Genomic DNA, 15162 nt, shown 5'->3' with positions numbered 1-15162 from the left:
GGTTGCTCACCACAAGGTCAGGGATTCATACCAGTCAATGGTTCCCCGAGTAAGATGACGTTTATTCCTGTAAATAACTACAGTCAGAGAATGCCTAATGAGCAGTTCTAATCAGTCTTCTAGGGTTCCCATGACTCAGAAGAGATGCAATCATAGTGGGTTTGTTTTTGTTCGTTTCCTAGCTCGGTTGCTTGCCTCATTGGTTTTCCCTCTGTGCAGAAGAATGTTTGGTGTGTTCATAACCCTCAGATCCCACAAAGAATAAATTAGTGCATGAATTAGTGGATGCATATGTTCAAATCAAACCATAATGCTGCACTGGAACTCAATTTTCTAATTGCAAATAATGGAATCTAAGGAGCTTACTAATTCAAGGCATACTTGTGGGTCACATCACTCTCATCTCTGTCATCCAACTTGTTTCAACAACCAGCTCTGGAGACACTTTGTTGTGGAGCTTACTAATTCAAGGCACACTTGTGGGTCACATCACTCCTCTCTGTCATCCAACTTGATTCAAGAATCAGCTCTGGAGACACTTTGTTGTGGAGCTGTGGTGCCTGTGCATTAGCACACTGTTCATAGTCCCCACCTCGTATAACAGCCAGGATCACTCCTCGGCAAATACCTGCTGTGGTTTCTTACTTAATGAGACCACCACCATCACTGCCCTGCAGTCGGGATTCCAGAGCCTTCTGAATCAGGGAGCCTTTGATACAGAAATGTCTGCCTCCTTTCTCTTCCTCCCCCTGATTGTGCTGGGTCTCCCATCGGATCAGTGGCAGGGAGATGCAGTGGGTCACAGCAGATTCAAAGGCCCATGGGTCCTTTAATACTTGTTCTGATCTTATGTATCCTGGGTCTATTTGCCTGTTTTTTTTAAACTTGATGAGTAATTTCCATGTCCTTAAAGGTAGATGCTGGAATCTTGTTCAGAATTGCATTATAATTAGAGATCGCTTAGAGCAGTGGTTCTCAACCTGCCTAATGCCGCAAACTTTTAACACAGTTCATGTTTTTCTTGCCACATCATAACTAATTTTGCTACTGTTATGAATCGGGAGAACCTTGTGAAAGGGTCGTCCAACCCCCAAATGGGTTGTGACCCACAAGTTGAGAACCACTGTTGTAGACCATATTAACCTAAATAATTTTATGTCACAATTTTAATTTAAATGAAAATCAATCACTTTTTATATAGTTTTCACTTTCTTTATCTCATGACTTTCAGTAGATACTCAGGGACCATGTTGGGCAGAATCTCAGTCCAAAAGAGAGATCCAAGTTTTAGGTCAAGGCCCTGGCCCTCAACCCTGTATGTATTCCTATCTTACGACCAGGACAGCATGCCAGACTTAAGGCAAAGCCATCTTGGAAGAAAGGCTCCATTCATCTCTTGAGCTTTTCAGTCGGTCACTAGATAAGATCTGGAAGGGGATCTTCTCCTCCATGCCATTTCTTAGTCATAGAGTCAGAAAAACAAAACAGCCCCGCCGCGGGTCCTAGCAGCTCGGGCAGCGGCGGGCAGAGCAGCAGCGCCAGCAATCCAGCGTCCAGAAGGCTCTCGGTGCCCCGCGGTCCGAAGGCGTCCTGCAAGCGCCCTCCCCACAGCCATGATGCCCAAGAGGAAGGTCAGCTCGGCCGAAGGGACGGTGAAGGAGGAGCCCAAGAGGAGATTGGCGAGATTGTCAGCGAAACCTGTGCTGGCAAAAGTGGAGACGAAGCCCAAAAAGGCACCAGGAAAGGATAAATCTTCGGACAAAAAAGTGAAACCAAAAGGGAAGAGAGGAGCAAAGGGAAAACAGGCTGAAGTAGCTGACCAAGAAGCTAACGAAGATTCACCTGCTGAAAACGGAGAAACGAAACACGAGGAGAGTGCAGCCTCTGATGAAGCAGGAGAAAAAGAAGCCCAGTCTGATTAATGTTTGTCATGTCTCATCAGTGGGCCCTGTTGCCTCCCTTCTTGTACAATCCAGAGGAATATTTTTATCAACTATTTTGTAAATGCAAGTTTTTTAGTAGCTCTAGAAACATTTTTAAGAAGGAAATCCCAATTCATCCCATTTTTTTTTTTAGTGTAAATGCTTTTTTTAAGATGTGAAATCGTTTACTGGTTGCTTATTTTTTAGTACAACCAGAAAATAGTGGGATGTTAAATTGTGGGAAGATTTGACTGTCTTGGGTGTCAACATAACATTCCATGGGAAGGGGGGAAGTTTTTGTATCCCTAATACAAAACATTCTTAATGGCAATTTGGAGTCACTGTCATGCATTTGTATGACTTGAACATTTAAAACTTTGTTTCCACATTTGTTCTCTTAATAGAATTGTGTCTGAAACCATTCTGCCATCATGGCTCTGGTCAGAACTGTGCATCCTGTAACAGCTTTGGTCGTGGTAGTCCAGTGTTCCTGATCACTTTGTTACGTGCTGTGAAGGATTGAACATTTGAGTGAGTGTGTAGTGTGTGACATTGAATTGTGAATTAGTGGGATTTAAGATGTAAGTTTACCAGCATTTGAAGATAATGGTACTTGATCTATCTCTTTTTAAAAATTTGCCTCTAAATTTAAAGCTGGAAAGTCACTGGAATTTAGAAACAAATTTTGTCTACATGCCATTTTAGGATTTTGGTACATGCGTTAAGGATTGTGTACAAATTGTTCATAATGTCTCTGTACTGATTGCAAAACAACCAATAAAATGCCAGTTACAAAAAAAAGAAAAACAAAACAACAACAAACTATTTCGAATTTTAACCTACAATGTTTTATTCTTTTTTACCAATTAACAGAACACAACTGCAGCCAATTGGATTGTATTTTCCTTTGAATCATATTTTCTACCATCATTCCCACATTTCAGTATATTGGGAGGTTTAGTGCACCTTGAGGATGACTGACCTAATCTAAGTCCAAGCAGTGTTTGTGACTATTGTATGCGGGTTCACAGGGAATCAGAATTGACTACAGGACCCCTAGCAATGACGCAGCATCATCAAAACAAGACCTGCTGTTGTTGAGGCTAGCATTGCACTCACTGTATCAATGCATCTCCTTGAGGACTTTACAGAAGGAAAGGTCTTCTCCATGGTTAATTCAGTCAGCACAGGATATCTTCAGATTGTCAGACTGCAGTCTGAGGACAGTGCCACCTATGACTATGTAAGAAACAGTGAAAACCCACATCCCAAAAATGCCAGCATCCCAGGACTGAGGGAATGACATTGACAATTTGTTTGCTGTCCTTCTTTGACTCAAATCATACAATTAGGCCATAAACACAGTCACCGAGTCAATTTGAACTCACAGGGGGCATTTTAGGGCCTGGATTGTAAATTTTGGGGAAGCAGACCCTTTTATCATTCTTCCTGGAAGCTGGCTTTCAGGCAGTCGATGCCCTAACACTGTGCATCCAGGGTTTCTATATGCTTATAGCTATTAAACAAACCAAAACCAACCAAGCACTGTTTTAGGTTCCATGGGGGTGATTCTGATTCACTGTCACGTTATGCAAACGAGTAGAACTGCATTTCTATTTTAAAGGCTGAGACCTCTGAGAACTCATTCACTAAGCCTGACTTCCAAGGCATCTGGATGAGTTTGAATCACCAGCCATTTGGTTCGCAGTGAAGTGCTGTAAGAACTTCTCTTGGAAAAAAAAATAAAAGAACTTCTCTTGACTCATGTGCCCCTGTTAAAGAATTTTGAAAATGCTGCCCAGGCCTCTTTCCTTCACACCTACTTTTCCCACTTTGCAGTGTATTATTACCCAAATGCCAATATCCTCCAGCTCTCACTATGTGCCCTTTGTCCCATACCCCATTCCACCCTGCCTCAAAAAGTTAAAAAGATTAAGGCTTATCTTAGCTTCTGTAAACTGCTTGCTGAAAGGAATGTGGAACCTCCAACCCTTCCCTGCTTACCCGCCGAAAGAAATGTAATATTTCCAACCCCTCTTGATAGCCAAACCAGCTTCGTTTTTTGTCCTTATAAACCCGCCTGAATATCATTGGGCCTTGAGTAATTTTGGAGAGAATTGAATCATCCCAAAAGCCACCAGCTAGAATAAAGACTCCAAATTTGGACACAAATGAAATTACACCACTTATGCACATCAGAGGACTGCATGAAAGAGAGAAATGAGAGCCCATGGGTTAGGAAATGATTTTTACCAATGATACATCAGACAAAGGGTCATATGAAGAACTCTATAACATCTCAATAAGAAAATCAGAAGACCCAATCAAAAAATGGGAACGTATGAACAGACAGTTCACCAAAAATGAAGTACAGATGATTAACAAATATATTTTAAAAAATGCTCATATTTTAAAAAATGCCTTCAGGAAGATGCAAATTCAAAACAGAGAGAGCACTTAACTCCTATAATCCCATCCCAAACCAAATAATCAAAACAAAAAATGCTGGAGAGGATCTGGAGGGATTGGGATTCATATATACTGCTGGTGGACTTATAAACACATACAGCCACTGTGGAATCAATGTGGCACTACTTAAAAACAAACAGAATTTGAAATCCCATATAATCTAGCAACATCACAATTAGGCATCATGGAATTCATACACAGAGAAATATATATTTTAAAACAACATAGTTAAACAGATAAAGCTCAATCGAAAAGAATATTAAAAACTGCAATAGATTTAAAATGGGTCAAAAAGGATCTCAGGATAAAGGGATAGATTTTAACTTAACTGCATCTGCAATAATCCACCTTCCAGAGAATTCTGCATGACAGCAAGGCCATTCACATTCCTGTTCTATTGTCACAGTATTTCTCCAGTTAACAGAGTTAACATGAGTCAAAAGAGAGATCAAATGTAAAATCAGATACTGATCTTGATATCAATATACATATGCACACATGATGAGTCTATCAGGTTTTCCCAGTTTCTGTATTCATGTTTTCCTGCAGGATTTACGTGGCAGTCATACAATGTAAGTACAGATATTTTGTTCAGCCCTTTTCTGTCCAATTAGTACATCGGTTTATCCAATGGAATTTGGGGAACATAAAAGAAAATGTAATTGGATACTGGAGGCACTGCCGTCACTCAATGCCTATGAACTGCTACATTCCCTGTATTTATATGGTTTCTCCGCTGTACAAATCCTCTGTTGTCACATGACTCCGGGCTAAAGGCCAGCCAACTTGAACTACATTGGTTAAAATCCTAATGTAGTTTACTGACACACTGAGAGAAACCAAAGAGGGTATTTGCAAAGTCACTATATTTCCGGAGTTTTCCTTCTGCATGAGATCACTGGTATGTGATGCCACATGACTTCCTGTGGAGTTTCCCATCTTGACTGAATTTATAGCTTGTCAATTTTGTGTATTTATGTCAAGAAAATTTAGAAACACAGGTAAAAATTTGTTACCAATGTTCATTACAGCTACATGCTAACTATTGTACATGAAATCACTGATGGGACATGAGCTCTTCATTTTTTATGATTGAAAACATTGCAGAGTAAATTGGTTTTCGATTCAATAATTCATACATGGACTGTATTCCCTGAGATATATCGGCCTTCTTCCCACTTCCGCCCTCCCTAAATTTTTATATTATTCATCCTTCTTTCCTGTTCCTTCTTGTTCAACAGTTTTGATCCATAAGCAGATGCTGTTCCTTTGATTTTGTACAGTGATCTTCCAGGGAGTGTATGTTATTCTTTGATGTATTTGGCTGAAAGATGAAGCAGAGGAGTGAGTACAGGTCCAAAAGTGAATGGCCGCTAAAGGACATAATCTGCGGATTCCAAGTCTCCTTCAGACCAGTAAGTCTGATCTATTTTATGATTTTGGTTTTGTTCCACTTTTTTCTCCCACTCGACTCAGGGACCCTCTTTTGTGATCCCTTTCAGAGTAAGCAGTGGAAGATGAGCACCATCTAGTTCTTCTGGTTTCAGGGTTGTGGAGGCTGAGGTTTGTTGTGGTCCATTCATCCTCTGGATTAATTTTTCCCATACATCAAAGAGCATGCCGGTGGGGAAGGCTCAAGTGGAATCAGGGTGTGCACTGTACTGCTTGGTATAGCTGTGATCCAGAAACAGCAGGTTCAGCTCTCTTCTGGGCACTGAAAGCTGGAAGGGCAATGTGGTACCCATGTATCCTGTGGAAGTCTGGAAGATCCTCTCCCCACAAAGGTGGGTCATGTCAGTAGAGGGACAGCAATGCAGTGCATGGGTGCTCATAAGTCACAATTGTCTGTTCCCATGCTTGGCCCAGGCCAAACTCTAGCACCTCTTTGTTTGTTTTGAAAGCTTTGTTACACTAACTCCAATGAAAGATATTCTTGTTGGGGATTTTCTCATGTTTAACGAGCTCTGAATTCCACATTAAGATTTTCCACATTTAATTCATGCGAAGGGCTTTTTAACTTTGTGATACTCTGATACGCAATAAGCCATCACATCTGGCTGAAAACTGTACCACACTCACCACATACATAGGATTTTTCTCCTGTGAATTTGTAGATGAGTTTTAAGATTTCCTTTATGAATGAAGTTTTTGCCACATTCACTGCGTATATGGGGATTCTCTCCAGTATGAGTTCGCTGATGAACAGTGAGAGAAGCCATCCAGATAAAGGCTTTTCCACATTCACGACACACATAAGGTTTCTCTCCACTATAAGTTCACTGATGAAAAGTAAGAGATGTCTTCTGGATAAAGCCTTTGCCACATTCACCACACACGTGGGGTTTCTCTCCAGTATGTACTCACTGATGATCAGTAAGCTTATTCTTCCAGGTAAAGGCTTTTCCACATTCACGACATACATATGGTTTCTATCCAGTATGAATTCACTGATGATCAGTGAGCTTACTCTTCCAGATAAAGGCTTTTCCACATTCATCACATATATCGGGTTTTCTCTCCAGTATGAGTTTGCTGATGAACAGTGAGAGAAGTCTTCCGGATAAAGCCTTTTCCACATTCACCACATACATCGGGCTTCTCTCCAGTATGAGTTCGCTGATGACCAGTGAGACCATCCTTCCTGAGAAAGGCTTTACCACATTGACCACATACATGGGGTTTCTCTCCAGTATGAGTTCGCTGATGAAAAGTGAGAGCAGTCTTTTGGATAAAGCCTTTGCCACATTCACCACATACATGGGGTTTCTCTCCAGTATGAGTTCGCTGATGAACAGTGAGAACATCCTTCTTGATAAAGGCTTTTCCACATTGACCACATACATGGGATTTCTCTCCATTATGAGTTCACTGGTGAACAGTGAGAGTAGTCTTCCAGGTAAAGGCTTTTCCACATTGACCACATACATGGGGTTTTTCCTCCAGTATGAGTTCGCTGATGATCAGTGAAAACATCCTTCCTGCGAAAGGCTTTTCTACATTGACCACATACATGGGATTTCTCTCCAGTATGAGTTTGCTGATGAGAAGTGAGAACAGTTTTCCAGGTAAAGGCTTTTCCACATTCACCACATACATGGGGTTTTTCTCCAGTATGAGTTCTCTGATGAACAGTGAGAGCAGTCTTCCTGATAAAGGCTTTGCTACATTCACCACATACATGGGGTTTCTCTCCAGAATGAGTTCGCTGATGAAGAGTGAGACCATCCTTCCTGAGAAAGGCCTTTCCACATTTATCACATACATGGGATTTCTCTCCAGTATGAGTTTGCTGATGAACAGTAAGCTTACTCTTCCTGATAAAAGCTTTCCCACTTTCACCACATATGTGGTGTTTCTCTCCAGTATGAGTTTGCTGATGAACAGTGAGATCAGTGTTCCTGGTGAAGCCTTTACCACATTCACTGCATATATAGGACATTCCTGCCACATAAGATTCCTGATGTCCCTTGAGGTGTGATACACTGTGGAAAGTTTTCCCACATTGCAAGCATTTTCCTAGCTTTTGTCCTTCATGACTTTTTTGGTAATGTTCTTTGAGTATGAACACTTTCTTGAATTTTTGCCCACACTGACTACATTCATAGGTCTTATCGAGTAGATCAGTAATATGGTGCTCATAGAGCATAGAGTCCTCCATGGAGGTTGTCCCACATTTATCGCCTGTGTGTGGTTTCTCAATTTCATCAGACTCCTGATGCTGGATGCATTGTGAATTCATGAGCCTGGGTGGTTCACACTCAGGGAATTTCATTTCAGTACAAAATTGCTCTTGTTCAATGTGGAGAAAAGTTTTCTCATCTTCACTGAGCACAACTGACTTCTGTATTTTGTTACTTCTGTTCTGATTTGATTCCAGAATGATTATATATGATTTTACGATTTTTTCATGTAAACCAAACATCTCATAATTTTCCTTTGGAGGAAAATTATTTTTCTGCTGAGAAACAATACTTTCCAATGTATTACATTTATAGCACCGTTCCATTCTGTCCATGCATCTTTCACATTGCAAGTCCTCAAGCAAATGATCATCTTTCTGGATTTCTATTAAAGGAAAGAACATTGACTCTTTTCAACATCTTTACAATGGACATCTTAAAATATGCACTGATACAAAGTTGATCTTTAGTGACATCCCTGTTATATTACTATAAATAAAATGCTATGATTAATGTTTATTGCCCACAGGAAGAAATACAATTGTGTAAACAATCCAAAAGATAAAGTTATTTTAGAAATCACGTTGGATATGAAAGTGAATGAACACGGATTTGGTATTTGCTTAAAGACGTACATGAAAATGTACAACAAATATAATACAAGGAAGACACTGAGACCAATAGACTGCAGGGGTACTAAGGCTTGCTTATTCCAGTTGGTAGAGATCAGATATATTCACTCCATCAATCTTTACTGAAAGACAACTAAGTACTACATGAAGTTGGGAATGTGAAAATTGCTGAATGTTCTACTTGGGAGAACACAATTTTCACAGGTATATATGAAAGGGATTATGGTACAGAAACATATTCTTTATGTTTATGGAGTTTGTATTCTAACTTACACCACTCATCTTTCAGAGTTGTCCTGTGGTGGCTTGCATGTTTCTGTGATTCCAGAAGCACTGCTGCCCAGTATTTCAAATACAAGCAGGATCACCCGTGGTGCACAGGGATTAGTGGAATCTCCAGAAATAGGGGCTGGGAGGAAGACCTGGTGATCTATCTACTTCTAGAACATGAACCCTTCAGATTTAATGGCAATGGAATAACACTGAAGAAGTACTAAATCCTCAAAGTACAGTCAACGGTAATGATGTGGATGGAGGGGAGCTTTAGGGACCCTCATTGGTTGACATGCCATGACTGAAAATGAGAAAAATTAGCTGCAAACATCCTCTAATAATTTGAACATAGAATACATGAAATTGTATCGAGAAAAAAATTGCAGTTGTCAAAACAAAATGGAATGTTTAAAACTTGATAATGTATGAATTATTCAACTGAATAGACTGGAATTGGCTATTTAAATCAGATAATCAAGTGGTTTATAAGGCTAAGGCTGACAAATTAAAGGAGACTGGCATCATATTCATCATCAAAAAGTACACTGCAAGATCTTCCCTGAAGTACCATTCAGTCAGTGGACGCTTAAAACTCATATGCCTTCAAATAAGAGCAATTACTACTCGGGTTATTACATTTGTGCGCCAACTGTTTAAGCAAACATAAAGCATGGGATCCAGCCCCATAGTTGAAAGAGCTCATACGAATAGCATGTGCAATTAAGGAAGATAAAGCAGACAGCAAAACACAGGGTAGGGTGGCTTCATTTCCTATGATGGAATAAGATAGCGAGGTCATTTAACAGTGAGTTCATTTAGTAACCAGGTGTGCAAGCCTCCAAAAGACACAGACACAATGGAACGGACAAGTGGAAATGTGGGCACATGTTGAACTCTTTTAGAACACTTCTTGATAAGTACCAGGCTGTGGGAAACTGAAGACCAAGAAGGGAATGGATGCAGACCAATTCTTTATTCTCAAAATTCACGAAGATTGGAAGGCCAGGTATCTGGTTGGAGTGAGGCATTCACATTTGTAAGTTAGAGAAGAGTCCCAGTCACATTCTCCTAATGAAAAATCATACTCACAATATCCTCTCATTATCGCGCTACCTTAATGATGCCTCATACAAGCATCATTACTATCTGCCACCAGCTTTAACTACAAGAGCAGAAATGTTATTGTTCTCCCTGCTCAGAAACCAGTTTCTCCCTTCCACCTGCCCTCAGCCTCAGCACGGGTCTTAAGTTACTCACCCAAATTAGTCCCGGGACCTGCGGGATAAAGATACTGCCTACCTTGCTATATAGGTAGGTGTCTGTATGTGTGCAATTGTGTGTGTGCAGGAGGTGGCTGCATGCCCTGAAACTATATAAATTGGTGAAATAATACAATGCATTTCTTTCTATATCTGCTCTTCAATTACACAACCATCCCTTAGAACCCATCCAGAGGGGATTAAGAGACAAAGGGATAGTTGATTACTTGAGTGATAGCAATAAAGGGACTCTGATTGCTTTTAAAACTAGGCATCTTTTAGCTAAGTAACAAGAAGAAAGGCGCCTGTAGGGGCTGTATACTAGCATCTTACTGGAGGGCCATTATAGTGAAAACTCTATCTGGAGATTGTGCATTATCAGCTCTAGCTTTATCCTTGGGGCTGTGGAGGTTTTCTTCTAACATTAGTACTGGTTGTCTAAGCCCTGGGGTAAGGAGTATAGAGATAAGACTGCTTACACTTTGATCCAGGTTCTGTTTTCCACAATAAATAAATTGAGGGTGGGGGAAAGAGGGGAAAAAGAGGAGCTAATATCAAAGAATTCAAATAAAAATGTTTTGAAACTGTGGTAGCAATTGTACAGCACTGCTCGATGTGATTGAACTGTGGAAAGTTGTGATATCTTTAAGAGCTCCCAATACAATTTGAATACATGTACATATATAAATGTATATAGATAGATAGATAGATAGATAGATAGATAGATAGATAGATAGATAGAAAATATAACTTTTTCAGGCTGACATTGATCAACCATACAATCATGTACACTGATGATTATAAAATTTGGGAACGGTATTAGTAGTTGGAAAATGTGGCCTTACTGACAGAAATGACACATAAGTTTACTGATATAATTTTGAGACCAATGATGAATTCACAGCAAATTCCTTATTAAACAAGAGAAATGGAAACTAAACACATGGATCTTTCTGAATGGAACAAACAAAAATCAAATCAACCACATCTATTGAATGAAATGATGGGCAAGCTCATTAGTCAAAACAAGGCAACACTGATGTCTGAAGACTAATGACTGAAACAAGATGAGTTGTGCGATGACACCAAGGACAGCATCACACATATGGAAACAGGAAGACTACTCAAAAGACAGAAAACAAGAGAGAGCAATGTTGAATAGACAGAAAATGAGAGGGCAATAGTGAATATACTGTGCATTATATGAATAAGAACAAAAAAATATCTGTTGGAACATACAGTCAAACCGCTCTTTAAAAGCAGCAAAGGCATACTGTATAGTAAGGAATATATAGCAGACTTGCATTTAATAAAAAAAAACAAGAATGCCCTTTCCACTTACAAAATTATCGGAGAAACAGACGAATTTAAAAAAATCTTACAAGTAGAAAAAAATTGGAGGAACAATGCTAAAGTATATCCTAAGCTGATATGAATTTTCTTGCTAGAAAGATGATTTTAGATACCTGAAAATAACAGAAGTTATAAATGTGGTTCACCAAAAGGAATAAAATATAGAGAAATACGTCCATTAAAGAATTCCAACAGAGAAGGCAATTTGACCATCTCTACTAGAAAACAGAAAGAACTTATTTCACCAGAATGAAGAAAACTTTAAAGGGACAAGAGAACCAATGAGAAAATGGACACCAAAACCTTTAGGGGAAAGATAAGGAAGCACAAAGGAGACCCATTTATGGTGGGAGCTCAAGATGCAAGATGGTGCTGCATACTGCAAAGGGCAATCCATTTTTACTCAGTAGGGGAGGAATGTGCTGTATTCAGAGGACAGTTACAAATTCAGAGTTCTCTGGAGAGCAGGTTGCAAGATGGATTCTCATAGTAAGGTGCAAGATGGATTTTCATAGTAATGTAGAAGCATATAAAACGGGAAGTTTTGAGAATCTTAAAGAAAGAAAATTATGGAAGCAAACATACAATAATATAAATCAAATAACTGGAAATCTAATCTCATGAGAGCTACAGAAGTACTTCTCTCAACTTCTAGGAAAAGTGAGCTCTCACATTCAAAGAAGCACACACTTTTAAGCATTTTATATTAACAAACAAGTTACAGTACATTGTGAAATGGAATGAGGAGTTCTACCAGTATCACCATTATAAGAGGCTCTGTACCTTCAGTGGCAATAGGTATCAGGAACAGTTCAGATGGGGGTGGTCAAACATACCTCAGCTCTCCCACATATTTGGTCAATACTCAAGTCATTCCTCCCACTCCACTCTTTGTCTGATATCAAATTACATGCTGTTACCAAATAAAACTTTACCAAATACATCAAAGTCGCCTAAAATGAACAAGGTACAACCTGGGATCAGGAACAAGAAGCTATAACTCAGAACCATTATCAGAATAATCATAGGCAATACCTCCCTTCAGAAATGCAGAACAACTTTCTACATTCTTAAAGGACACCTTAGCAAAATCTACTCTTGACAACATTAGGACAAATTCTTCTCAGCCACTTTTGCCTTAACTTTAATTGCAATGTGCTCTTCAACCTGTCATCTTTGACCACATTCTCTACAAGCTCTAATGCCATTGGGTAGACCTCTGGAGCCCTCATAATCTTGCCTAAGCAGGGAAGGTGCTAGGTTGGGCTAAGAAGCCATCATCTCCAGAGGGAGAGAGAGAACTTCCTGCAGGCATGCTGTGGTGAGAGAGAGTGAGACACATTTGGTTTTGTTAGCCCCTGCAGCCACAGAGTTCACAATGAACTCATGGATTAGGGATTTGTCAGCTTCCAAAAATATGAGCCATTTTCTTGAATGGCAACTATGAGCTGCCTGTATGACCTGACTTGGGAGCTTCCTCCACTCCATGAGCCAGCAGCTTGCTGTCTCACCTTCCTATTTGGATTCCTCACTCCCTGCAACCTAATAGCTGACCAGATTCAACAACTTCACTTTGTGAGGCAGTGGACTGTTGTCTGACCTGATGATGTGGTTCATCAGCCTTTGCAAACACATTAATCAGGAGAATTCTACAGACTAATATCTGATCTGTATATAGATTTGAGACACACCATCTTCCACATCTTGAAGAGGGATTTATTTACTTCGTGACTATTTAGTTTTTTGAGATGCTACTGAGCAAATCATGGACCATCTTGAACCTCTACCTCATAGGGACTGGTCTACTGATGCTACTGCAAAATGAACTGTACTATTCAGGGGTCAAGAGCTGCACCAATGGAGACAATGACCAGGGTAGAAGGGACACAGTGACAGAGCCAATGGTGACAGGTACAAAAAGTGCTTTTCAGCCAAGATAGTGGGACAGGCAGACAAGATCAAGAAGAGAATATCCAAGAGGAGTTGAGAGGAGCCTATAAAGATAGAACTAACAAATGAGCCTATGTTTAGAAGGAAAAATGTCTAATAGGGGACAGGGAAAACAGACCTTCCCTGAAGAAGAGCAAATGTGCCTACAGGGTTCTTTAATATGAATACCAATGTGTAGCCTATTAATTCTGATACCAAATTATTTGTTACCAAACAAAACTGGTACCTGTAACTCTGGACAGTAATCAGTCCATGGCCACTGCATAAAATTAATGAGCTGAGTTAGGAGAGGGCTGTGGCAAAGATACTGGTGTCATAACTGGAAAACTACTGGAGGGTACAAGTATGTTTAAACACTGCCTCATACAGGTATATTTAAGCTCTGCCTCATTGATGGTTGATGCTGCATCTATAGTTAGAGGAGATGAGATGCTATCAACTATTTTTAAGCCAGTATTGCTACAAGGCCCATTTTAGATGCATTAATGAGAATGTTGCTGTTTGGGAGAGTATGTAACATATCACCTCCAGAAAGAAGCATTAAAGAAACTTAATCGGACAAAAATCCCATGGAATAGTGAACTCTCCTAAAGAAGTGATTTTATTTCTCCTTAAAAACTATGCATAGCGTATCATTTTGATGATTCTCAGGAGCTGGCCATAGAATAATGAATTATGAGTTGGAAGATAATGCCATCCAAAGCATTCTCAGTTATGTATTTTATTGAATATCAATAGTTCAGTGTTAATCCTATGATCAATATATTCCTAATCTTCTCCAGCAAAATTTTGAAGTCAGAGTCAAAGTTTATCTCTAATTTCTAATATTTCAAGTCTCCACTTTTCCAATGAACTGAATCAGTATTATAAAGGTTCTTCAATTCTAGTAGGAAATACAGAAAAGGACAAAACACATCAGAATCACCTGAGCCTTGGTCATTTTCTTTGGTCCTTAGGGCACTGCAGGCAACTTGGATGTTCTGTTTGTCTTATCTGGATCAGCTCTAATGATGCTCACAAATTTCAATCTCTAATGAGGACATCCCAAAAGTAGTAATACCAGGCTCTTCTCCCTCCTTCTTCTAAGCTGCTGGTAATGCACCATCTGCAGGCTGATGGGAGAATACAATGTGAGTAAGACATAACTTTTAGTTCCAGATGCGGCTACTGTTCTTTCTTTCTTCTTAACACGCAAAGTTCTCAATACTGTTAACGGTGCCCTTATTGCATGCTTATACCACGAGCAATAAAATTTAAACTCATAATTTTCAGACATATGAATAAAAGATGACTTTATAACAAATAGAGATTGGGTAATCAAATATAAGTGTCACCAAAAGGAACGAAAAATATCAATTACCGCACAGCATACAAAAATATCAATGACTTACTGTGTGACTCTCAAGGAGAATGGCAAATTAAGGAACCTTGAAGATGACTGTTAATTAAAGCATCTGGAAACATCTTAAATGGGCTATATAAAGAGTTATTATAAACTAAAGATTGACCAGAGGTACTACACAGAATTCAGCCCACCAGACTTGTTTATAGGGAAATTCAACAATGCTGGAGCGCAGGAGGAACATCATAAAGAAAAGTAGGCACAGACTCACGGGGTTTGGAG

The 15162-nt window shown here is 39.6% G+C and overlaps 1 pseudogene; it reads left to right on the top strand.

The window, feature by feature from the left end:
* The first annotated feature begins 1616 nt into the window (after window positions 1-1616).
* On the top strand, window positions 1617-2055 carry LOC142443380 (non-histone chromosomal protein HMG-14 pseudogene; annotated as a pseudogene).
* The last annotated feature ends 13107 nt before the right edge of the window (window positions 2056-15162 follow it).

Source organism: Tenrec ecaudatus, chromosome 3, assembly GCF_050624435.1.
Source record: "Tenrec ecaudatus isolate mTenEca1 chromosome 3, mTenEca1.hap1, whole genome shotgun sequence".
In the NCBI taxonomy this organism is placed as follows: Eukaryota; Metazoa; Chordata; class Mammalia; order Afrosoricida; family Tenrecidae; genus Tenrec; species Tenrec ecaudatus.
Note: the sequence above shows the minus strand (reverse complement) of the source record. Positions and strands in the feature narration are given on the sequence as shown.